The following is a 19,955-nucleotide window of genomic DNA, read 5'->3' as shown; positions in this document are numbered from 1 at the left end:
TTAGTCAATTTTGAATAAATCAGCCTTTCCTTCACGTATTTTTCAAACAAAAGATTAAATCAAAATTCAAAAAGAAAATCAGGTTCTACCGAGATTTGAACTCGGATGGCTGGGTTCAAAGTCCAGAGTGCTAACCATTACATCATAGAACCGAATGTGCGACGAAGTGGGATTCGAACCCACGCGGGCAGAGCCCAATGGATTAGCAGTCCATCGCCTTAACCACTCGGCCACCTCGTCTGTTTCTGTACCACGTCCACTTTATGGAAAGCTAACATTGCTGAACCTGTTTCGACTCACGTAACTTTTTACCAGCCCAAACAGTAGGATTACGCGAGTCGCCCAATTTTAAGTAACCTTAGGTGTGGTCAATTGTTGCGCAAGTCCAAGACCATTTTAGAAAAATCATCCCTTCCTCACGCATTTCCTAAACAAATGATTTAATCAGAGTTCAAAAAGAAAATCAGGTTCTACCGAGATTTCAACTCGGATCGCTGGGTTCAAAGTCTAGAGTGCTAACCATTACATCATAGAACCGAATGTGCGACGAAGTGGGATTCGAACCCACGCAGGCAGAGCCCAATGGATTAGCAGTTCATCGCCTTACCAACTCGGCCACCTCGTCTGTTTCTGTACCACGTCTACTTTATGGAAAGCCAACATTGCTGAACCTGTTTCGACTCACGTAACCTTTTACCAGCTCAAACAGTAGGATTACGCGAGTGGCCCAATTTTAAGTAATCTTAGGCGTGGTCAATTGTTGCGTAAGTCCAATACGGCTTTAACGGCGGAATCTAATAACGAATCGGCCCGGCTAGCTCAGTCGGTAGAGCATGAGACTCTTAATCTCAGGGTCGTGGGTTCGAGCCCCACGTTGGGCGTTTTCTGATAAACTTTTATTGCATTACGAACGCGCCGTGGAAATCACCAATTCTCCTCTAAGCATGAGTTCTGCCATAAACCTGGCAAATGTTGAAGAAATGACTTAAAAGCATTCAAATATGGCTTAGTCAATTTTAAATAAATCAACCTTTCCTCACGTATTTTTTAAACAAAAGATTAAATAAGAATTCAAAAAGAAGGTCAGGTTCTACCGAGATTTAAACTCGGATCGCTGGATTTAAAGTCCAGAGTGCTAACCATTACACCATAGAACCGAATGTGCGACGAAGATGGGATTCGAACCCTCGCGGGCAGAGCCCAATGGATTAGCAGTTCATCGCCTTAACCACTCGGCCACCTCGTCTGTTTCTGTACCACGTCTACGTTATGGAAAGCTAACATTGCTGAACCTGTTTCGACTCACGTAACCTTTTACCAGCCCAAACAGTGGGATTACGCGAGTGCCCCAATTTTAAGTAATTTAAGGTGTGGTCAATTGTTGCGTAAGTCCAAGACAGCTTTAATAACGGAACCTAACAACGAATCAGCCCGGCTAGCTCAGTTGGTAGAGCATGAGACTCTTAATCTCAGGGTCGTGGATTCGAGCCCCACAATGGGCGTTTTCTGCTGCACATTTAATTGCATTATGAACGCGCCGTGGAAATCACCAATTCCCCTCTAAGCATGAGTCCTGCCAAAAACCTGGCAAATGTTGAAGAAATGACTTGAAAGCATTCAAATATGGCTTAGTCAATTTTAAATAAATCAGCCTTTCCTCACGTATTTTTTAAACAAAAGATTAAATAAGAATTCAAAAAGAAGGTCAAGTTCTACCGAGATCTGAACTCGGATCGCTGGATTCAAAGTCCAGAGTGCTAACCATTACACCATAGAACCGAATGTGCGACGAAGATGGGATTCGAACCCACGCCGGCAGAGCCCAATGGATTACCAGTCCATCGCCTTAACCACTCGGCCACCTCGTCTGTTTCTGTGCCACGTCTACGTTATGGAAAGCTAACATTGCTGAACCTGTTTTGACTCACGTAACTGTTTACCAGCCCAAATAGTAGGATTACGCGAGTGGCCCAATTTTAAGTAATCTTAGGTGTGGTCAATTGTTGTGTAAGTCCAAGACGGCTTTAATGGCGGAACCTAGTAACGAATCAGCCCGGCTAGCTCAGTCGGTAGAGCATGAGACTCTTAATCTCAGGGTCGTGGGTTCGAGCCCCACGTTGGGCGTTTTCTGATAAACTTTTATTGCATTACAAACGCGCCGTGGAAATCACCAATTCTCCTCTAAGCATGAGTCCTGCCAAAAACTTGGCAAATGTTGAAGAAATGACTTGAAAGCATTCAAATATGGCTTAGTCAATTTTAAATAAATCAGCCTTTCCTCACGTATTTTTTAAACAAAAGATTAAATAAGAATTCAAAAAGAAGGTCAGGTTCTACCGAGATTTGAACTCGGATCGCTGGATTCAAAGTCCAGAGTGCTAACCATTACACCATAGAACCGAATGTGCGACGAAGATGGGATTCGAACCCACGCGGGCAGAGCCCAATGGATTAGCAGTCCATCGCCTTAACCACTCGGCCACCTCGTCTGTTTCTGTTCCACGTCTACGTTATAGAAAGCTAACATTGCTGAACCTGTTTCGACTCACGTAACCTTTTACCAGCCCAAACAGTGGGATTACGCGAATGCCCCAATTTTAAGTAATTTAAGGTGTGGTCAATTGTTGCGTAAGTCCAAGACAGCTTTAATAACGGAACCTAATAACGAATCAGCCCGGCTAGCTCAGTCGGTAGCGCATGAGACTCTTAATCTCAGGGTCCTGGGTTCGAGCCCCACGTTGGGCGTTTTCTGATACACTTTTAATTGCATTACGAACGCGCCGTGGAGATCACCAATTCTCCTCTAAGCATGAGTTCTACCATAAACCTGGCAAATGTTAAAGAAATGACTTAAAAGTATTCAAATATGGCTTTGTCAATTTTAAATAAATCAGCCTTTCCCTCACGTTTTCTTTAAACAGAAGATTAAATCAGAATTCAAAAAGAAGGTCAGGTTCTACCGAGATTTGAACTCGGATCGCTGGATTCAAAGTCCAGAGGGCTAACCATTACACCATAGAACCGAATGTGCGACGAAGATGGGATTCGAACCCACGCGGGCAGAGCCCAATGGATTAGCAGACCATCGCCTTAACCACTCGGCCACCTCGTCTGTTTCTGCACCACGTCCACTTTATGGAAAGCTAACATTGCTGAACCTGTTTCGACTCACGTAACTTTTTACCAGCCCAAACAGTAGGATTACGCGAGTCGCCCAATTTTAAGTAACCTTAGGTGTGGTCAATTGTTGCGCAAGTCCAAGACCATTTTAGAAAAATCATCCCTTCCTCACGCATTTCCTAAACAAATGATTTAATCAGAGTTCAAAAAGAAAATCAGGTTCTACCGAGATTTCAACTCGGATCGCTGGGTTCAAAGTCTAGAGTGCTAACCATTACATCATAGAACCGAATGTGCGACGAAGTGGGATTCGAACCCACGCAGGCAGAGCCCAATGGATTAGCAGTTCATCGCCTTACCAACTCGGCCACCTCGTCTGTTTCTGTACCACGTCTACTTTATGGAAAGCCAACATTGCTGAACCTGTTTCGACTCACGTAACCTTTTACCAGCTCAAACAGTAGGATTACGCGAGTGGCCCAATTTTAAGTAATCTTAGGCGTGGTCAATTGTTGCGTAAGTCCAATACGGCTTTAACGGCGGAATCTAATAACGAATCGGCCCGGCTAGCTCAGTCGGTAGAGCATGAGACTCTTAATCTCAGGGTCGTGGGTTCGAGCCCCACGTTGGGCGTTTTCTGATAAACTTTTATTGCATTACGAACGCGCCGTGGAAATCACCAATTCTCCTCTAAGCATGAGTTCTGCCATAAACCTGGCAAATGTTGAAGAAATGACTTAAAAGCATTCAAATATGGCTTAGTCAATTTTAAATAAATCAACCTTTCCTCACGTATTTTTTAAACAAAAGATTAAATAAGAATTCAAAAAGAAGGTCAGGTTCTACCGAGATTTGAACTCGGATCGCTGGATTCAAAGTCCAGAGTGCTAACCATTACACCATAGAACCGAATGTGCGTCTAAGATGGGATTCGAACCCTCGCGGGCAGAGCCCAATGGATTAGCAGTTCATCGCCTTAACCACTCGGCCACCTCGTCTGTTTCTGTACCACGTCTACGTTATGGAAAGCTAACATTGCTGAACCTGTTTCGACTCACGTAACCTTTTACCAGCACAAACAGTGGGATTACGCGAGTGCCCCAATTTTAAGTAATTTAAGGTGTGGTCAATTGTTGCGTAAGTCCAAGACAGCTTTAATAACGGAACCTAATAACGAATCAGCCCGGCTAGCTCAGTTGGTAGAGCATGAGACTCTTAATCTCAGGGTCGTGGATTCGAGCCCCACAATGGGCGTTTTCTGCTGCACATTTAATTGCATTATGAACGCGCCGTGGAAATCACCAATTCCCCTCTAAGCATGAGTCCTGCCAAAAACCTGGCAAATGTTGAAGAAATGACTTGAAAGCATTCAAATATGGCTTAGTCAATTTTAAATAAATCAGCCTTTCCTCACGTATTTTTTAAACAAAAGATTAAATAAGAATTCAAAAAGAAGGTCAAGTTCTACCGAGATTTGAACTCGGATCGCTGGATTCAAAGTCCAGAGTGCTAACCATTACACCATAGAACCGAATGTGCGACGAAGATGGGATTCGAACCCACGCCGGCAGAGCCCAATGGATTACCAGTCCATCGCCTTAACCACTCGGCCACCTCGTCTGTTTCTGTGCCACGTCTACGTTATGGAAAGCTAACATTGCTGAACCTGTTTTGACTCACGTAACTGTTTACCAGCCCAAATAGTAGGATTACGCGAGTGGCCCAATTTTAAGTAATCTTAGGTGTGGTAAATTGTTGTGTAAGTCCAAGACGGCTTTAATGGCGGAACCTAGTAACAAATCAGCCCGGCTAGCTCAGTCGGTAGAGCATGAGACTCTTAATCTCAGGGTCGTGGGTTCGAGCCCCACGTTGGGCGTTTTCTGATAAACTTTTATTGCATTACAAACGCGCCGTGGAAATCACCAATTCTCCTCTAAGCATGAGTCCTGCCAAAAACCTGGCAAATGTTGAAGAAATGACTTGAAAGCATTCAAATATGGCTTAGTCAATTTTAAATAAATCAGCCTTTCCTCACGTATTTTTTAAACAAAAGATTAAATAAGAATTCAAAAAGAAGGTCAGGTTCTACCGAGATTTGAACTCGGATCGCTGGATTCAAAATCCAGAGTGCTAACCATTACACCATAGAACCGAATGTGCGACGAAGATGGGATTCGAACCCACGCGGGCAGAGCCCAATGGATTAGCAGTCCATCGCCTTAACCACTCGGCCACCTCGTCTGTTTCTGTTCCACGTCTACGTTATAGAAAGCTAACATTGCTGAACCTGTTTCGACTCACGTAACCTTTTACCAGCCCAAACAGTGGGATTACGCGAATGCCCCAATTTTAAGTAATTTAAGGTGTGGTCAATTGTTGCGTAAGTCCAAGACAGCTTTAATAACGGAACCTAATAACGAATCAGCCCGGCTAGCTCAGTCGGTAGCGCATGAGACTCTTAATCTCAGGGTCGTGGGTTCGAGCCCCGCGTTGGGCGTTTTCTGATACACTTTTAATTGCATTACGAACGTGCCGTGGAGATCACCAATTCTCCTCTAAGCATGAGTTCTACCATAAACCTGGCAAATGTTAAAGAAATGACTTAAAAGTATTCAAATATGGCTTTGTCAATTTTAAATAAATCAGCCTTTCCCTCACGTTTTCTTTAAACAGAAGATTAAATCAGAATTCAAAAAGAAGGTCAGGTTCTACCGAGATTTGAACTCGGATCGCTGGATTCAAAGTCCAGAGGGCTAACCATTACACCATAGAACCGAATGTGCGACGAAGATGGGATTCGAACCCACGCGGGCAGAGCCCAATGGATTAGCAGACCATCGCCTTAACCACTCGGCCACCTCGTCTGTTTCTGCACCACGTCTACTTTATGGAAAGCTAACATTGCTGAACCTTTTTCGACTCACGTAACCTTTTACCAGCTCCAACAGCAGGATTACGCGAGTGGCCCAATTTTAAGTAATCTTAGGCGTGGTCAATTGTTGCGTAAGTCCAAGATGGCTTTAACGGCGGAATCTAATAACGAATCGGCCCGGCTAGCGCAGTCGGTACAGCATGAGACTCTTAATCTCAGGGTCGTGAGTTCGAGCCCCACGTTGGGCGTTTTCTGATAGACTTTAGATTGCATTTCGAACGCGCCATGGAAATTACCAATTCACCTCTAAGCATTAGTTCCGCCATAAACTTCGCAAATGTTGAAGAAATGACTTGAAAGCATTAAAATATGGCTTAGTCAATTTTAGATAAATCAGCCTTTTCCTCACGTATTTCTTAAACAAATGATTAAATCAGAGTTTAAAAAGAAGGTCAGGTTCTACCGAGATTTGAACCCGGATCGCTGGATTCAAAGTCCAGAGTGCTAACCCTTACACCATAGAACCGAATGTGCGACGAAGATGGGATTCGTACCCACGCGGGCAGAGCCCAATGGATTAGCAGTCCATCGCCTTAACCACTCGGCCAACTCGTCTGTTTTTGCACCACGTCTACTTTATGGAAAGCTAACATTGCTGAACCTGTTTCGACTTACGTAACCTTTTACCAGCCCAAACAGTAGGAGTACGCGAGCAACCCAATTTTAAGTAATTTTAGGTGTGGTCAATTGTTGCGTAAGTCCAGGACGGCTTTAGTGGCGGCACCTAATAACGAATCAACCCGGTTAGCTCAGTCGGTAGAGCATGAGACTCTTAATCTCAGGGTCATGGGTTCGAGGCCAACGTTGGGCATTTTCTGATAGACTTTGGATTGCATTACAAACGCGCCGTGGAGATCATCAATTCTCCTCTAAGCATGAGTTCTGCCATAAACCTGGCAAATGTTGAAGAAATGACTTGAAAGCATTCAAATATGGCTTAGTCAATTTTAAATAAATCAGCCTTTCCTTCACGTATTTTTGAAACAAAAGATTAAATCAGAATTCCAAAAGAAGATCAGGTTCTACCGAGATTTGAACTCAGTTTGCTGGATTCAAAGTCCAGAGTGCTAACCATTACATCATAGAACCGAATGTGGGACGAAGTGGGATTCGAACCCACGCGGGCAGAGCCCAATGGATTAGCAGTCCATCGCCTTAACCACTCGGCCACCTCGTCTGTTTCTGTACCACGTCCACTTCATGGAAAGCTAACATTGCTGAACCTGTTTCGACTCACGTAACTTTTTACCAGCCCAAACAGTAGGATTACGCGAGTCGCCCAATTTTAAGTAATTTTAGGTGTGGTCAATTGTTGCGTAAGTCCAGGACGGCTTTAGTGGCGGCACCTAATAACGAATCAGCCCGGTTAGCTCAGTCGGTAGAGCATGAGACTCTTAATCTCAGGGTCATGGGTTCGAGGCCAACGTTGGGCATTTTCTGATAGACTTTGGATTGCATTACAAACGCGCCGTGGAGATCATCAATTCTCCTCTAAGCCTGAGTTCTGCCATAAACCTGGCAAATGTTGAAGAAATGACTTGAAAGCATTCAAATATGGCTTAGTCAATTTTAAATAAATCAGCCTTTCCTTCACGTATTTTTGAAACAAAAGATTAAATCAGAATTCCAAAAGAAGATCAGGTTCTACCGAGATTTGAACTCAGTTTGCTGGATTCAAAGTCCAGAGTGCTAACCATTACATCATAGAACCGAATGTGCGACGAAGTGGGATTCGAACCCACGCGGGCAGAGCCCAATGGATTAGCAGTCCATCGCCTTAACCACTCGGCCACCTCGTCTGTTTCTGTACCACGTCCACTTTATGGAAAGCTAACATTGCTGAACCTGTTTCGACTCACGTAACTTTTTACCAGCCCAAACAGTAGGATTACGCGAGTCGCCCAATTTTAAGTAACCTTAGGTGTGGTCAATTGTTGCGCAAGTCCAAGACCATTTTAGAAAAATCATCCCTTCCTCACGCATTTCCTAAACAAATGATTTAATCAGAGTTCAAAAAGAAAATCAGGTTCTACCGAGATTTCAACTCGGATCGCTGGGTTCAAAGTCTAGAGTGCTAACCATTACATCATAGAACCGAATGTGCGACGAAGTGGGATTCGAACCCACGCAGGCAGAGCCCAATGGATTAGCAGTTCATCGCCTTACCAACTCGGCCACCTCGTCTGTTTCTGTACCACGTCTACTTTATGGAAAGCCAACATTGCTGAACCTGTTTCGACTCACGTAACCTTTTACCAGCTCAAACAGTAGGATTACGCGAGTGGCCCAATTTTAAGTAATCTTAGGCGTGGTCAATTGTTGCGTAAGTCCAATACGGCTTTAACGGCGGAATCTAATAACGAATCGGCCCGGCTAGCTCAGTCGGTAGAGCATGAGACTCTTAATCTCAGGGTCGTGGGTTCGAGCCCCACGTTGGGCGTTTTCTGATAAACTTTTATTGCATTACGAACGCGCCGTGGAAATCACCAATTCTCCTCTAAGCATGAGTTCTGCCATAAACCTGGCAAATGTTGAAGAAATGACTTAAAAGCATTCAAATATGGCTTAGTCAATTTTAAATAAATCAACCTTTCCTCACGTATTTTTTAAACAAAAGATTAAATAAGAATTCAAAAAGAAGGTCAGGTTCTACCGAGATTTGAACTCGGATCGCTGGATTCAAAGTCCAGAGTGCTAACCATTACACCATAGAACCGAATGTGCGACGAAGATGGGATTCGAACCCTCGCGGGCAGAGCCCAATGGATTAGCAGTTCATCGCCTTAACCACTCGGCCACCTCGTCTGTTTCTGTACCACGTCTACGTTATGGAAAGTTAACATTGCTGAACCTGTTTCGACTCACGTAACCTTTTACCAGCCCAAACAGTGGGATTACGCGAGTGCCCCAATTTTAAGTAATTTAAGGTGTGGTCAATTGTTGCGTAAGTCCAAGACAGCTTTAATAACGGAACCTAATAACGAATCAGCCCGGCTAGCTCAGTTGGTAGAGCATGAGACTCTTAATCTCAGGGTCGTGGATTCGAGCCCCACAATGGGCGTTTTCTGCTGCACATTTAATTGCATTATGAACGCGCCGTGGAAATCACCAATTCCCCTCTAAGCATGAGTCCTGCCAAAAACCTGGCAAATGTTGAAGAAATGACTTGAAAGCATTCAAATATGGCTTAGTCAATTTTAAATAAATCAGCCTTTCCTCACGTATTTTTTAAACAAAAGATTAAATAAGAATTCAAAAAGATGGTCAAGTTCTACCGAGATTTGAACTCGGATCGCTGGATTCAAAGTCCAGAGTGCTAACCATTACACCATAGAACCGAATGTGCGACGAAGATGGGATTCGAACCCACGCCGGCAGAGCCCAATGGATTACCAGTCCATCGCCTTAACCACTCGGCCACCTCGTCTGTTTCTGTGCCACGTCTACGTTATGGAAAGCTAACATTGCTGAACCTGTTTTGACTCACGTAACTGTTTACCAGCCCAAATAGTAGGATTACGCGAGTGGCCCAATTTTAAGTAATCTTAGGTGTGGTCAATTGTTGTGTAAGTCCAAGACGGCTTTAATGGCGGAACCTAGTAACGAATCAGCCCGGCTAGCTCAGTCGGTAGAGCATGAGACTCTTAATCTCAGGGTCGTGGGTTCGAGCCCCACGTTGGGCGTTTTCTGATAAACTTTTATTGCATTACAAACGCGCCGTGGAAATCACCAATTCTCCTCTAAGCATGAGTCCTGCCAAAAACCTGGCAAATGTTGAAGAAATGACTTGAAAGCATTCAAATATGGCTTAGTCAATTTTAAATAAATCAGCCTTTCCTCACGTATTTTTTAAACAAAAGATTAAATAAGAATTCAAAAAGAATGTCAGGTTCTACCGAGATTTGAACTCGGATCGCTGGATTCAAAGTCCAGAGTGCTAACCATTACACCATAGAACCGAATGTGCGACGAAGATGGGATTCGAACCCACGCGGGCAGAGCCCAATGGATTAGCAGTCCATCGCCTTAACCACTCGGCCACCTCGTCTGTTTCTGTTCCACGTCTACGTTATAGAAAGCTAACATTGCTGAACCTGTTTCGACTCACGTAACCTTTTACCAGCCCAAAAAGTGGGATTACGCGAATGCCCCAATTTTAAGTAATTTAAGGTGTGGTCAATTGTTGCGTAAGTCCAAGACAGCTTTAATAACGGAACCTAATAACGAATCAGCCCGGCTAGCTCAGTCGGTAGCGCATGAGACTCTTAATCTCAGGGTCGTGGGTTCGAGCCCCACGTTGGGCGTTTTCTGATACACTTTTAATTGCATTACGAACGCGCCGTGGAGATCACCAATTCTCCTCTAAGCATGAGTTCTACCATAAACCTGGCAAATGTTAAAGAAATGACTTAAAAGTATTCAAATATGGCTTTGTCAATTTTAAATAAATCAGCCTTTCCCTCACGTTTTCTTTAAACAGAAGATTAAATCAGAATTCAAAAAGAAGGTCAGGTTCTACCGAGATTTGAACTCGGATCGCTGGATTCAAAGTCCAGAGGGCTAACCATTACACCATAGAACCGAATGTGCGACGAAGATGGGATTCGAACCCACGCGGGCAGAGCCCAATGGATTAGCAGACCATCGCCTTAACCACTCGGCCACCTCGTCTGTTTCTGCACCACGTCTACTTTATGGAAAGCTAACATTGCTGAACCTTTTTCGACTCACGTAACCTTTTACCAGCTCCAACAGCAGGATTACGCGAGTGGCCCAATTTTAAGTAATCTTAGGCGTGGTCAATTGTTGCGTAAGTCCAAGAAGGCTTTAACGGCGGAATCTAATAACGAATCGGCCCGGCTAGCGCAGTCGGTACAGCATGAGACTCTTAATCTCAGGGTCGTGAGATCGAGCCCCACGTTGGGCGTTTTCTGATAGACTTTAGATTGCATTTCGAACGCGCCATGGAAATTACCAATTCACCTCTAAGCATTAGTTCCGCCATAAACTTCGCAAATGTTGAAGAAATGACTTGAAAGCATTAAAATATGGCTTAGTCAATTTTAGATAAATCAGCCTTTTCCTCACGTATTTCTTAAACAAATGATTAAATCAGGGTTTAAAAAGAAGGTCAGGTTCTACCGAGATTTGAACCCGGATCGCTGGATTCAAAGTCCAGAGTGCTAACCCTTACACCATAGAACCGAATGTGCGACGAAGATGGGATTCGTACCCACGCGGGCAGAGCCCAATGGATTAGCAGTCCATCGCCTTAACCACTCGGCCACCTCGTCTGTTTCTGCACCACGTCTACTTTATGGAAAGCTAACATTGCTGAACCTTTTTCGACTCACGTAACCTTTTACCAGCTCCAACAGCAGGATTACGCGAGTGGCCCAATTTTAAGTAATCTTAGGCGTGGTCAATTGTTGCGTAAGTCCAAGAAGGCTTTAACGGCGGAATCTAATAACGAATCGGCCCGGCTAGCGCAGTCGGTACAGCATGAGACTCTTAATCTCAGGGTCGTGAGATCGAGCCCCACGTTGGGCGTTTTCTGATAGACTTTAGATTGCATTTCGAACGCGCCATGGAAATTACCAATTCACCTCTAAGCATTAGTTCCGCCATAAACTTCGCAAATGTTGAAGAAATGACTTGAAAGCATTAAAATATGGCTTAGTCAATTTTAGATAAATCAGCCTTTTCCTCACGTATTTCTTAAACAAATGATTAAATCAGGGTTTAAAAAGAAGGTCAGGTTCTACCGAGATTTGAACCCGGATCGCTGGATTCAAAGTCCAGAGTGCTAACCCTTACACCATAGAACCGAATGTGCGACGAAGATGGGATTCGTACCCACGCGGGCAGAGCCCAATGGATTAGCAGTCCATCGCCTTAACCACTCGGCCAACTCGTCTGTTTTTGCACCACGTCTACTTTATGGAAAGCTAACATTGCTGAACCTGTTTCGACTTACGTAACCTTTTACCAGCCCAAACAGTAGGAGTACGCGAGCGACCCAATTTTAAGTAATTTTAGGTGTGGTCAATTGTTGCGTAAGTCCAGGACGGCTTTAGTGGCGGCACCTAATAACGAATCAGCCCGGTTAGCTCAGTCGGTAGAGCATGAGACTCTTAATCTCAGGGTCATGGGTTCGAGGCCAACGTTGGGCATTTTCTGATAGACTTTGGATTGCATTACAAACGCGCCGTGGAGATCATCAATTCTCCTCTAAGCATGAGTTCTGCCATAAACCTGGCAAATGTTGAAGAAATGACTTGAAAGCATTGAAATATGGCTTAGTCAATTTTAAATAAATCAGCCTTTCCCTCACGTATTTTTTAAACAAAAGATTAAATCAGAATTCGAAAAGAAGGTCAGGTTCTACTGAGATTAGAACTCGGATCGCTGCAGTCAAAGTCCAGCGTGCTAAACATTACAGCATAGAACCGAATGTGCGACGAAGATGGGATTCAAACCCACGCGGGCAGAGCCCAATGGATTAGCAGTCCATCGCCTTAACCACTCGGCCACCTCGTCTGTTTCTGTACTACGTCTACTTTATGGAAAGCTAACATTGCTGAACCTGTTTCGAATCACGTGACATTTTACCAGCCCAAACAGTAGGAGTACGCGAGCGACCCAATTTTAAGTAATTTTAGGTGTGGTCAATTGTTGCGTAAGTCCAGGACGGCTTTAGTGGCGGCACCTAAAAACGAATCAACCCGGCTAGCTCAGTCGGTAAAGTATGAGACTCTTAATCTCAGGGTCGCGGGTTCGAGCCCCACGTTGGGCTTTTTCTGATAGACTTTGGATTGCATTACGAACGCGCCATGGAAATCACCAAGTCTCCTTCTAGGCAGGAGTGGTGCCATAAACTTGGCAAAAGTTGAAGAAGTGACTTAAAAGCATTCAAATATGGCTTTGTCAATTTTAGATAAATCAGCCTTTCACTCACGTATTTTTTAAACAAAAGATTAAATAAGAATTCGAAAAAAAGGTCAGGTTCTACCGAGATTTGAACTGGGATCGCTGGATTCAAAGTCCAGAATGCTAACCATTACACCAAAGAACCGAATGTGCGACGAAGATGGGATTCGAACCCACGCGGGCAGAGCCCAATGGATTAGCAGTTCATCGCCTTAACCACTCAGCCACCTCGTCTGTTTCTGTACCACGTCCACTTTATGGAAAGCTAACATTGCTGAACCTGTTTCGACTCACGTAACCTTTTACCAGCCCAAACAGTAGGATTACGCGAGTCGCTTAATTTTAAGTAACCTTACGTGTGGTCAATTGTTGCTTAAGTCCAAGACGGCTTTAATGGCGGAACCTAATAACGAATCAGTCCGGCTGGCTTAGTCGGTAGAGCATGAGACTCTTAATCTCAGGGTCGTGGGTTCGAGCCCCACGTTGGGCGTTTTCTGATACACTTTTAATTGCATTACGAACGCGCCGTGGAAATCACCAATTCTCTTCTAAGCATGAGTTCTGCCATAAACCTGACAAATGTTGAAGAAGTGACTTGAAAGCATTCAAATATGGCTTAGTCAATTTTAAATAAATCAGCCTTTCCCTCACGTTTTCTTTAAACAAAAGATTAAATCAAAATTCAAAAAGAAGGTCAGGTTCTACCGAGAGTTGAACTCGGATCGCTGGATTCAATGTCCAGAGTGCTAACCATTACACCATAGAACCAAATGTGCGACGAAGATGGGATTCGAACCCGCGCGGGCAGAGCCCAATGGATTAGCAGTCCATCGCCTTAACCACTCGGCCACCTCGTCTGTTTCTGTACCACGTCTACTTAATGGAAAGCTAACATTTCTGAACCTGTTTCGACTCACGTAACATTTTACTACACCAAGCAGTAGGATTACGCGAGTGGCCCAATTTTAAGTAATCTTAGGTGTGGTCAATTGTTTCGTAAGTCCAAGACGGCTTTAATGGCGGAATCTAATAACGAAACAGTCCGGCTAGCTTAGTCGGTAGAGCATGAGACTCTTAATCTCAGGGTCGTGGGTTCGAGCCCCACGTTGGGCGTTTTCTGATACACTTTTAATTGCATTACGAACGCGCCGTGGAAATCACCAATTCTCTTCTAAGCATGAGTTCTGCCATAAACCTGACAAATGTTGAAGAAGTGACTTGAAAGCATTCAAATATGGCTTAGTCAATTTTAAATAAATCAGCCTTTCCCTCACGTTTTCTTTAAACAAAAGATTAAATCAAAATTCAAAAAGAAGGTCAGGTTGTACCGAGAGTTGAACTCGGATCGCTGGATTCAAAGTCCAGAGTGCTAACCATTACACCATAGAACCAAATGTGCGACGAAGATGGGATTCGAACCCGCGCGGGCAGAGCCCAATGGATTAGCAGTCCATCGCCTTAACCACTCGGCCACCTCGTCTGTTTCTGTACCACGTCTACTTAACGGAAAGCTAACATTTCTGAACCTGTTTCGACTCACGTAACATTTTACTATACCAAGCAGTAGGATTACGCGAGTGGCCCAATTTTAAGTAATCTTAGGTGTGGTCAATTGTTTCGTAAGTCCAAGACGGCTTTAATGGCGGAACCTAATAACGAATCAGACCGGCTGGCTCAGTCGGTAGGGCATGAGACTCTTCATCTCAGGGTCGTGGGTTCGAGCCCCACGTTGGGCGTTTTTTGATACACTTTTAATTGCATTACCAAAGCGCCGTGGAAATCACCAATTCTCCTCTAAGCATGAGTTCTGCCATAAACCTGGCAAATGTTGAAGAAATGACTTGAAAGCATTCAAATATGGCTTAGTCAATTTTAAATAAATCAGCCTTTCCCTCACGTATTTTTTAAACAAGAGATTAAATCAGAATTCAAAAAGAAGGTCAGGTTCTAGCGAGATTTGAACTCGGATTGCTGGATTTAAAGTCCAGAGTGCTAACCATTACACCATAGAACCGCATATGCTACGAAGATGTGATTCGAACCCACGCGGGCAGAACCCGAAGGATTAGCAGTCCATCGCCTTAGCCACTCGGCCACCTCGTCTGTTTCTGTACGACGTCCACTTTATGGAAAGCTAACATTGCTGAACCTGTTTCGACTCACGTAACCTTTTCCCAGCCCAAACAGTAGGATTACGCGAGTCCCCAATTTTAAATAACCTTAGGTGTGGTCAATTGTTGCGTAAGTCCAAGACGGCTTTAAAGGCGGAACCTAATAACGAATTAGCCCGGCTAGCTCAGTCGGTAGAGCATGAGACTCTTAATTTCAGGGTCGTGGGTTCGAGCCCCACGTTGGGCGTTTTCTGATACACTTTTAATTGCATTACGAACGCGCCGTGGAAATCACCAATTCTCCTCTAAGCATGAGTTCTGCCATAAACCTGGCAAATGTTAAAGAAATGACTTGAAAGCATTCAAATATGGCTTAGTCAATTTTAAATAAATCAGCCTTTCCCTCACGTTTTCTTTAAACAAAAGATTAAATCAGAATTCAAAAAGAAGGTCAGGTTCTACCAAGATTTGAACTCGGATCGCTGGGTTCAAAGTCCAGAGTGCTAACCATTACATCATAGAACCGAATGTGCGACGAAGTGGGATTCGAACCCACGCTGGCAGAACCCAATGGATTAGCAGTCCATCGCCTTAACCACTCGGCCACCTCGTCTGTTTCTGTACCACGTCCACTTTATGGAAAGCTAACATTGCTGAACCTGTTTCGACTCACGTAACCTTTTACCAGCCCAAACAGTAGGATTACGCGAGTCGCCCAATTTTAAGTAACCTTAGGTGTGGTCAATTGTTGCGTAAGTCCAAGACCATTTTAGAAAAATCATCCCTTCCTCACGCATTTCTTAAACAAATGATTTAATCAGAGTTCAAAAAGAAAATCAGGTTCTACCGAGATTTCAACTCGGATCGCTGGGTTCAAAGTCCAGAGTGCTAACCATTACATCATAGAATCGAATGTGCGACGAAGTGGGATTCGAATCCACGCGGGCAGAGCCCAATGGATTAGCAGTCCATCGCCTTAACCACTCGGCCACCTCGTCTGTTTCTGTACCACGTCTAATTTATGGAAAGATAACATTGCTGAACCTGTTTCGACTCACGTAATCTTTTACCAGCTTAAACAGTAGGAGTACGCGAGTGGTCAAATTTCAAGTAATCTTAGGCGTGGTCAATTGTTGCGTAAGTCCAAGACGGCTTTAACGGCGGAATCTAATAACGAATCGGCCCGGCTAGCGCAGTCGGTACAGCATGAGACTCTTAATCTCAGGGTCGTGGGTTCGAACCCCACGTTAGACTCTTTACGATAGACTTGGGATTGCATTACGAACGCGCCATGGAAATCACCAATTCCCCTCTAAGCATGAGTTCTGCCAAAAACCTGGCAAATTTTGAAGAAATGACTTGAAAGCATTCAAATATGGCTTAGTCAATTTTCGATAAATTATCCCTTCCTCACGCATTTCTTAAACAAATGATTAAATCAGAGTTCAAAAAGAAAATCAGGTTCTACCGAGATTTGAACTCGGATCGCTGGGTTCAAAGTCCAGAGTGCTCACCATTACATCATAGAACCGAATGTGCGACGAAGTGGGATTCGAACCCACGCGGGCAGAGCCCAATGGATTAGCAGTCCATCGCCTTAACCACTCGGCCACCTCGTCTGTTTCTGTACCACGTCCACTTTATGGAAAGCTAACATTGCTGAACCTGTTTCGACTCACGTAACTTTTTACCAGCCCAAACAGTAGGATTACGCGAGTCGCCCAATTTTAAGTAACCTTAGGTGAGGTCAATTGTTGCGTAAGTCCAAGACCATTTTAGAAAAATCATCCCTTCCTCACGCATTTCCTAAGCAAATGATTTTTATCAGAGTGCAAAAAGAAAATCAGGTTCTATCGAGATTTCAACTCGGATCGCTGGGTTCAAAGTCTAGAGTGCAAACCATTACATCATAGAACCGAATGTGCGACGAAGTGGGATTCGAACCCACGCAGGCAGAGCCCAATGGATTAGCAGTCCATCGCCTTAACCACTCGGCCACCTCGTCTGTTTCTGTACCACGTCTACTTTATGGAAAGCCAACATTGCTGAACCTGTTTCAACTCACGTAACCTTTTACCAGCTCAAACAGTAGGATTACGCGAGTGGCCCAATTTTAAGTAATCTTAGGCGTGGTCAATTGTTGCGTAAGTCCAAGACGGCTTTAACGGCGGAATCTAATAACGAATCGGCCCGGCTAGCGCAGTCGGTACAGCATGAGACTCTTCATCGTAGGATTGTGGGTTCGGGCCCCACGTTGGGAGTTTTCTGATACACTTTTAATTGCATTACCAACGCGCCTTAGAAATCACCAATTCCCCTCTAAGCATGAGTTCTGCCATAAACCTGGCAAATTTTGAAGAAATGTCTTGAAAGCATTCAAATATGGCTTAGTCAATTTTAAATAAATCAGCCTTTCCCTCACGTTTTTTATAAACAAAAGATTAAATCAGAATTCAAAAAGAAGGTCAGGTTCTACCGAGATTTAAACTCGGATCGCTGGATTCAAAGTCCAGAGTGCTAACCATTACACCATAGAACCGAATGTGCGACGAAGATGGGATTCGAACCCACGCGGGCAGAGCCCAATGGATTAGCAGTCCATCGCCTTAACCACTCGGCCACCTCGTCTGTTTCTGTACCACGTCCACTTTATGGAAAGCTAACATTGCTGAACCTGTTTCGACTCACGTAACCTTTTACCAGCCCAAACAGTAGGATTACGCGAGTCGCCCAATTTTAAGTAACCTTAGGTATGGTCAATTGTTGCGTAAGTCCAAGACGGCTTTAATGGCGGAACCTAATAACGAATCAGTCCGGCTAGCTTAGTCGGTAGAGCATGCGACTTTTAATCTCAGGGTCGTGGGTTCGAGCCCCACGTTGGGCGTTTTATGATACACTTTTAATTGCATTACGAACGCGCCGTGGAAATCACCAATTCTCTTCTAAGCATGAGTTCTGCCATAAACCTGGCAAATGTTGAAGAAGTGACTTGAAAGCATTCAAATATGGCTTAGTCAATTTTAAATAAATCAGCCTTTCCCTCACGTTTTCTTTAAACAAAAGATTAAATCAAAATTCAAAAAGAAAATCAGGTTCTACCGAGATTTGAACTCGGATCGCTGGGTTCAAAGTCCAGAGAGCTAACCATTACATCATAGAACCGAATGTGCGACGAAGTGGGATTCGAACCCACGCGGGCAGAGCCCAATGGATTAGCAGTCCATCGCCTTAACCACTCGGCCACCTCGTCTGTTTCTGTACCACGTCCACTCTATGGAAAGCTAACATTGCTGAACCTGTTTGGACTCACGTAACTTTTTACCAGCCCAAACAGTAGGATTACGCGAGTCGCCCAATTTTAAGTAACCTTAGGTGTGGTCAATTGTTGCGTAAGTCCAAGACCATTTTAGAAAAATCATCCCTTCCTCACGCATTTCCTAAACAAATGATTTAATCAGAGTTCAAAAAGAAAATCAGGTTCTACCGAAATTTCAACTCGGATCGCTGGGTTCAAAGTCTAGAGTGCTAACCATTACATCATAGAACCGAATGTGCGACGAAGTGGGATTCGAACCCACGCAGGCAGAGCCCAATGGATTAGCTGTCCATCGCCTTACCAACTCGGCCACCTCGTCTGTTTCTGTACCACGTCTACTTTATGGAAAGCCAACATTGCTGAACCTGTTTCGACTCATGTAACCTTTTACCAGCTCAAACAGTAGGATTACGCGAGTGGCCCAATTTTAAGTAATCTTAGGCGTGGTCAATTGTTGCGTAAGTCCAAGACGGCTTTAATGGCGGAACCTAATAACGAATCAGCCCGGCTGGCTCAGTCGGTAGGGCATGAGACTCTTCATCTCAGGGTCGTGGGTTCGAGCCCCACGTTGGGCGTTTTCTGATACACTTTTAATTGCATTACCAAAGCGCCGTGGAAATCACCAATTCTCCTCTAAGCATGAGTTCTGCCATAAACCTGGCAAATGTTGAAGAAATGACTTGAAAGCATTCAAATATGGCTTAGTCAATTTTAAATAAATCAGCCTTTCCCTCACGTATTTTTTAAACAAAAGATTAAATCAGAATTCAAAAAGAAGGTCAGTTTCTACCGAGATTTGAACTCGGATTGCTGGATTTAAAGTCCAGAGTGCTAACCATTACACCATAGAACCGCATGTGCGACGAAGATGTGATTCGAACCCACGCGGGCAGAACCCGAAGGATTAGCAGTCCATCGCCTTAGCCACTCGGCCACCTCGTCTGTTTCTGTACGACGTCTACTCTATTGAAAGCTAACATTGCTGAACCTGTTTCGACTCACGTAACCTTTTACCAGCCCAAACAGTAGGATTACGCGAGTGGCCCAATTTTAAGTAATCTTAGGTGTGGTCAATTGTTGCGTAAGTCTAAGACGACTTTAATGGCGGAACCTAATAACGAATCAGCCCGGCTGGCTCAGTCGGTAGAGCATGAGACTCTTAATCTCAGGGTCGTGGGTTCGAGCCCCACGTTGGGCGTTTTTTGATACACTTTTAATTGCATTACGAACGCGCCGTGGAAGTCACCAATTCTCCTCTAAGCATGAGTTTTGCCATAAACCTGGCAAATGTTGAAGAAATGACTTGAAAGCATTCAAATATGGCTTAGTCAATTTTAAATAAATCAGCCTTTCCTTCACGTATTTTTTAAACAAAAGATTAAATCAGAATTCCAAAAGAAGATCAGGTTCTACCGAGATTTGAACTCAATTTGCTGGATTCAAAGACCAGAGTGCTAACCATTACACCATAGAACCGCATGTGCGACGAAGATGTGATTCGAACCCACGCGGGCAGAGCCCGAAGGATTAGCAGTCCATCGCCTTA

The 19,955-nt window shown here is 44.1% G+C and overlaps 43 non-coding genes across 43 annotated transcripts; 14 read left to right on the top strand and 29 right to left on the bottom strand.

Annotated features, from left to right (window-relative positions):
* Positions 1-808: 808 nt before the first annotated feature.
* Trnak-cuu (transfer RNA lysine (anticodon CUU)) lies at positions 809-881 on the top strand. Its single transcript has one exon. It is a non-coding gene; the product is annotated as a tRNA-Lys (tRNA).
* Positions 882-1,786: 905 nt separating this feature from the next.
* Trnat-ggu (transfer RNA threonine (anticodon GGU)) lies at positions 1,787-1,868 on the bottom strand. The gene has a single exon. It is a non-coding gene; the product is annotated as a tRNA-Thr (tRNA).
* A 183-nt stretch (positions 1,869-2,051) lies between these two features.
* Positions 2,052-2,124, top strand: Trnak-cuu (transfer RNA lysine (anticodon CUU)). Its single transcript has one exon. It is a non-coding gene; the product is annotated as a tRNA-Lys (tRNA).
* A 204-nt stretch (positions 2,125-2,328) lies between these two features.
* On the bottom strand, positions 2,329-2,400 carry Trnaq-uug (transfer RNA glutamine (anticodon UUG)). Its single transcript has one exon. It is a non-coding gene; the product is annotated as a tRNA-Gln (tRNA).
* Positions 2,401-2,407: 7 nt separating this feature from the next.
* On the bottom strand, positions 2,408-2,489 carry Trnas-gcu (transfer RNA serine (anticodon GCU)). The gene has a single exon. It is a non-coding gene; the product is annotated as a tRNA-Ser (tRNA).
* A 183-nt stretch (positions 2,490-2,672) lies between these two features.
* Trnak-cuu (transfer RNA lysine (anticodon CUU)) lies at positions 2,673-2,745 on the top strand. The gene has a single exon. It is a non-coding gene; the product is annotated as a tRNA-Lys (tRNA).
* A 206-nt stretch (positions 2,746-2,951) lies between these two features.
* On the bottom strand, positions 2,952-3,023 carry Trnaq-uug (transfer RNA glutamine (anticodon UUG)). The gene has a single exon. It is a non-coding gene; the product is annotated as a tRNA-Gln (tRNA).
* Positions 3,024-3,030: 7 nt separating this feature from the next.
* On the bottom strand, positions 3,031-3,112 carry Trnas-gcu (transfer RNA serine (anticodon GCU)). Its single transcript has one exon. It is a non-coding gene; the product is annotated as a tRNA-Ser (tRNA).
* Positions 3,113-3,680: 568 nt separating this feature from the next.
* Trnak-cuu (transfer RNA lysine (anticodon CUU)) lies at positions 3,681-3,753 on the top strand. The gene has a single exon. It is a non-coding gene; the product is annotated as a tRNA-Lys (tRNA).
* Positions 3,754-3,957: 204 nt separating this feature from the next.
* Trnaq-uug (transfer RNA glutamine (anticodon UUG)) lies at positions 3,958-4,029 on the bottom strand. Its single transcript has one exon. It is a non-coding gene; the product is annotated as a tRNA-Gln (tRNA).
* Positions 4,030-4,579: 550 nt separating this feature from the next.
* Positions 4,580-4,651, bottom strand: Trnaq-uug (transfer RNA glutamine (anticodon UUG)). Its single transcript has one exon. It is a non-coding gene; the product is annotated as a tRNA-Gln (tRNA).
* Positions 4,652-4,658: 7 nt separating this feature from the next.
* Positions 4,659-4,740, bottom strand: Trnat-ggu (transfer RNA threonine (anticodon GGU)). The gene has a single exon. It is a non-coding gene; the product is annotated as a tRNA-Thr (tRNA).
* Positions 4,741-4,923: 183 nt separating this feature from the next.
* On the top strand, positions 4,924-4,996 carry Trnak-cuu (transfer RNA lysine (anticodon CUU)). The gene has a single exon. It is a non-coding gene; the product is annotated as a tRNA-Lys (tRNA).
* A 204-nt stretch (positions 4,997-5,200) lies between these two features.
* On the bottom strand, positions 5,201-5,272 carry Trnaq-uug (transfer RNA glutamine (anticodon UUG)). The gene has a single exon. It is a non-coding gene; the product is annotated as a tRNA-Gln (tRNA).
* Positions 5,273-5,279: 7 nt separating this feature from the next.
* Positions 5,280-5,361, bottom strand: Trnas-gcu (transfer RNA serine (anticodon GCU)). Its single transcript has one exon. It is a non-coding gene; the product is annotated as a tRNA-Ser (tRNA).
* A 183-nt stretch (positions 5,362-5,544) lies between these two features.
* Trnak-cuu (transfer RNA lysine (anticodon CUU)) lies at positions 5,545-5,617 on the top strand. Its single transcript has one exon. It is a non-coding gene; the product is annotated as a tRNA-Lys (tRNA).
* Positions 5,618-5,823: 206 nt separating this feature from the next.
* On the bottom strand, positions 5,824-5,895 carry Trnaq-uug (transfer RNA glutamine (anticodon UUG)). The gene has a single exon. It is a non-coding gene; the product is annotated as a tRNA-Gln (tRNA).
* Positions 5,896-5,902: 7 nt separating this feature from the next.
* Positions 5,903-5,984, bottom strand: Trnas-gcu (transfer RNA serine (anticodon GCU)). The gene has a single exon. It is a non-coding gene; the product is annotated as a tRNA-Ser (tRNA).
* Positions 5,985-6,446: 462 nt separating this feature from the next.
* Trnaq-uug (transfer RNA glutamine (anticodon UUG)) lies at positions 6,447-6,518 on the bottom strand. The gene has a single exon. It is a non-coding gene; the product is annotated as a tRNA-Gln (tRNA).
* A 1,901-nt stretch (positions 6,519-8,419) lies between these two features.
* Trnak-cuu (transfer RNA lysine (anticodon CUU)) lies at positions 8,420-8,492 on the top strand. The gene has a single exon. It is a non-coding gene; the product is annotated as a tRNA-Lys (tRNA).
* Positions 8,493-8,696: 204 nt separating this feature from the next.
* On the bottom strand, positions 8,697-8,768 carry Trnaq-uug (transfer RNA glutamine (anticodon UUG)). The gene has a single exon. It is a non-coding gene; the product is annotated as a tRNA-Gln (tRNA).
* Positions 8,769-9,318: 550 nt separating this feature from the next.
* On the bottom strand, positions 9,319-9,390 carry Trnaq-uug (transfer RNA glutamine (anticodon UUG)). Its single transcript has one exon. It is a non-coding gene; the product is annotated as a tRNA-Gln (tRNA).
* Positions 9,391-9,397: 7 nt separating this feature from the next.
* On the bottom strand, positions 9,398-9,479 carry Trnat-ggu (transfer RNA threonine (anticodon GGU)). The gene has a single exon. It is a non-coding gene; the product is annotated as a tRNA-Thr (tRNA).
* A 183-nt stretch (positions 9,480-9,662) lies between these two features.
* On the top strand, positions 9,663-9,735 carry Trnak-cuu (transfer RNA lysine (anticodon CUU)). The gene has a single exon. It is a non-coding gene; the product is annotated as a tRNA-Lys (tRNA).
* Positions 9,736-9,939: 204 nt separating this feature from the next.
* Trnaq-uug (transfer RNA glutamine (anticodon UUG)) lies at positions 9,940-10,011 on the bottom strand. The gene has a single exon. It is a non-coding gene; the product is annotated as a tRNA-Gln (tRNA).
* A 7-nt stretch (positions 10,012-10,018) lies between these two features.
* Trnas-gcu (transfer RNA serine (anticodon GCU)) lies at positions 10,019-10,100 on the bottom strand. The gene has a single exon. It is a non-coding gene; the product is annotated as a tRNA-Ser (tRNA).
* A 183-nt stretch (positions 10,101-10,283) lies between these two features.
* Trnak-cuu (transfer RNA lysine (anticodon CUU)) lies at positions 10,284-10,356 on the top strand. The gene has a single exon. It is a non-coding gene; the product is annotated as a tRNA-Lys (tRNA).
* A 206-nt stretch (positions 10,357-10,562) lies between these two features.
* On the bottom strand, positions 10,563-10,634 carry Trnaq-uug (transfer RNA glutamine (anticodon UUG)). The gene has a single exon. It is a non-coding gene; the product is annotated as a tRNA-Gln (tRNA).
* Positions 10,635-10,641: 7 nt separating this feature from the next.
* Trnas-gcu (transfer RNA serine (anticodon GCU)) lies at positions 10,642-10,723 on the bottom strand. Its single transcript has one exon. It is a non-coding gene; the product is annotated as a tRNA-Ser (tRNA).
* A 462-nt stretch (positions 10,724-11,185) lies between these two features.
* Trnaq-uug (transfer RNA glutamine (anticodon UUG)) lies at positions 11,186-11,257 on the bottom strand. Its single transcript has one exon. It is a non-coding gene; the product is annotated as a tRNA-Gln (tRNA).
* A 7-nt stretch (positions 11,258-11,264) lies between these two features.
* Positions 11,265-11,346, bottom strand: Trnas-gcu (transfer RNA serine (anticodon GCU)). Its single transcript has one exon. It is a non-coding gene; the product is annotated as a tRNA-Ser (tRNA).
* Positions 11,347-11,808: 462 nt separating this feature from the next.
* Positions 11,809-11,880, bottom strand: Trnaq-uug (transfer RNA glutamine (anticodon UUG)). Its single transcript has one exon. It is a non-coding gene; the product is annotated as a tRNA-Gln (tRNA).
* A 630-nt stretch (positions 11,881-12,510) lies between these two features.
* On the bottom strand, positions 12,511-12,592 carry Trnas-gcu (transfer RNA serine (anticodon GCU)). Its single transcript has one exon. It is a non-coding gene; the product is annotated as a tRNA-Ser (tRNA).
* Positions 12,593-13,134: 542 nt separating this feature from the next.
* On the bottom strand, positions 13,135-13,216 carry Trnas-gcu (transfer RNA serine (anticodon GCU)). The gene has a single exon. It is a non-coding gene; the product is annotated as a tRNA-Ser (tRNA).
* A 183-nt stretch (positions 13,217-13,399) lies between these two features.
* Trnak-cuu (transfer RNA lysine (anticodon CUU)) lies at positions 13,400-13,472 on the top strand. Its single transcript has one exon. It is a non-coding gene; the product is annotated as a tRNA-Lys (tRNA).
* Positions 13,473-13,757: 285 nt separating this feature from the next.
* Trnas-gcu (transfer RNA serine (anticodon GCU)) lies at positions 13,758-13,839 on the bottom strand. Its single transcript has one exon. It is a non-coding gene; the product is annotated as a tRNA-Ser (tRNA).
* A 183-nt stretch (positions 13,840-14,022) lies between these two features.
* Trnak-cuu (transfer RNA lysine (anticodon CUU)) lies at positions 14,023-14,095 on the top strand. Its single transcript has one exon. It is a non-coding gene; the product is annotated as a tRNA-Lys (tRNA).
* Positions 14,096-14,380: 285 nt separating this feature from the next.
* Trnas-gcu (transfer RNA serine (anticodon GCU)) lies at positions 14,381-14,462 on the bottom strand. The gene has a single exon. It is a non-coding gene; the product is annotated as a tRNA-Ser (tRNA).
* Positions 14,463-15,267: 805 nt separating this feature from the next.
* On the top strand, positions 15,268-15,340 carry Trnak-cuu (transfer RNA lysine (anticodon CUU)). Its single transcript has one exon. It is a non-coding gene; the product is annotated as a tRNA-Lys (tRNA).
* Positions 15,341-17,560: 2,220 nt separating this feature from the next.
* Trnaq-uug (transfer RNA glutamine (anticodon UUG)) lies at positions 17,561-17,632 on the bottom strand. The gene has a single exon. It is a non-coding gene; the product is annotated as a tRNA-Gln (tRNA).
* Positions 17,633-17,639: 7 nt separating this feature from the next.
* Trnas-gcu (transfer RNA serine (anticodon GCU)) lies at positions 17,640-17,721 on the bottom strand. The gene has a single exon. It is a non-coding gene; the product is annotated as a tRNA-Ser (tRNA).
* Positions 17,722-18,911: 1,190 nt separating this feature from the next.
* Trnak-cuu (transfer RNA lysine (anticodon CUU)) lies at positions 18,912-18,984 on the top strand. Its single transcript has one exon. It is a non-coding gene; the product is annotated as a tRNA-Lys (tRNA).
* A 550-nt stretch (positions 18,985-19,534) lies between these two features.
* On the top strand, positions 19,535-19,607 carry Trnak-cuu (transfer RNA lysine (anticodon CUU)). Its single transcript has one exon. It is a non-coding gene; the product is annotated as a tRNA-Lys (tRNA).
* Positions 19,608-19,955: the final 348 nt, after the last annotated feature.

This window comes from Hydractinia symbiolongicarpus, chromosome 14 (genome assembly GCF_029227915.1).
Source record: "Hydractinia symbiolongicarpus strain clone_291-10 chromosome 14, HSymV2.1, whole genome shotgun sequence".
NCBI lineage: Eukaryota > Metazoa > Cnidaria > Hydrozoa > Anthoathecata > Hydractiniidae > Hydractinia > Hydractinia symbiolongicarpus.
This window is presented reverse-complemented; position numbering and strand designations above follow the sequence as displayed.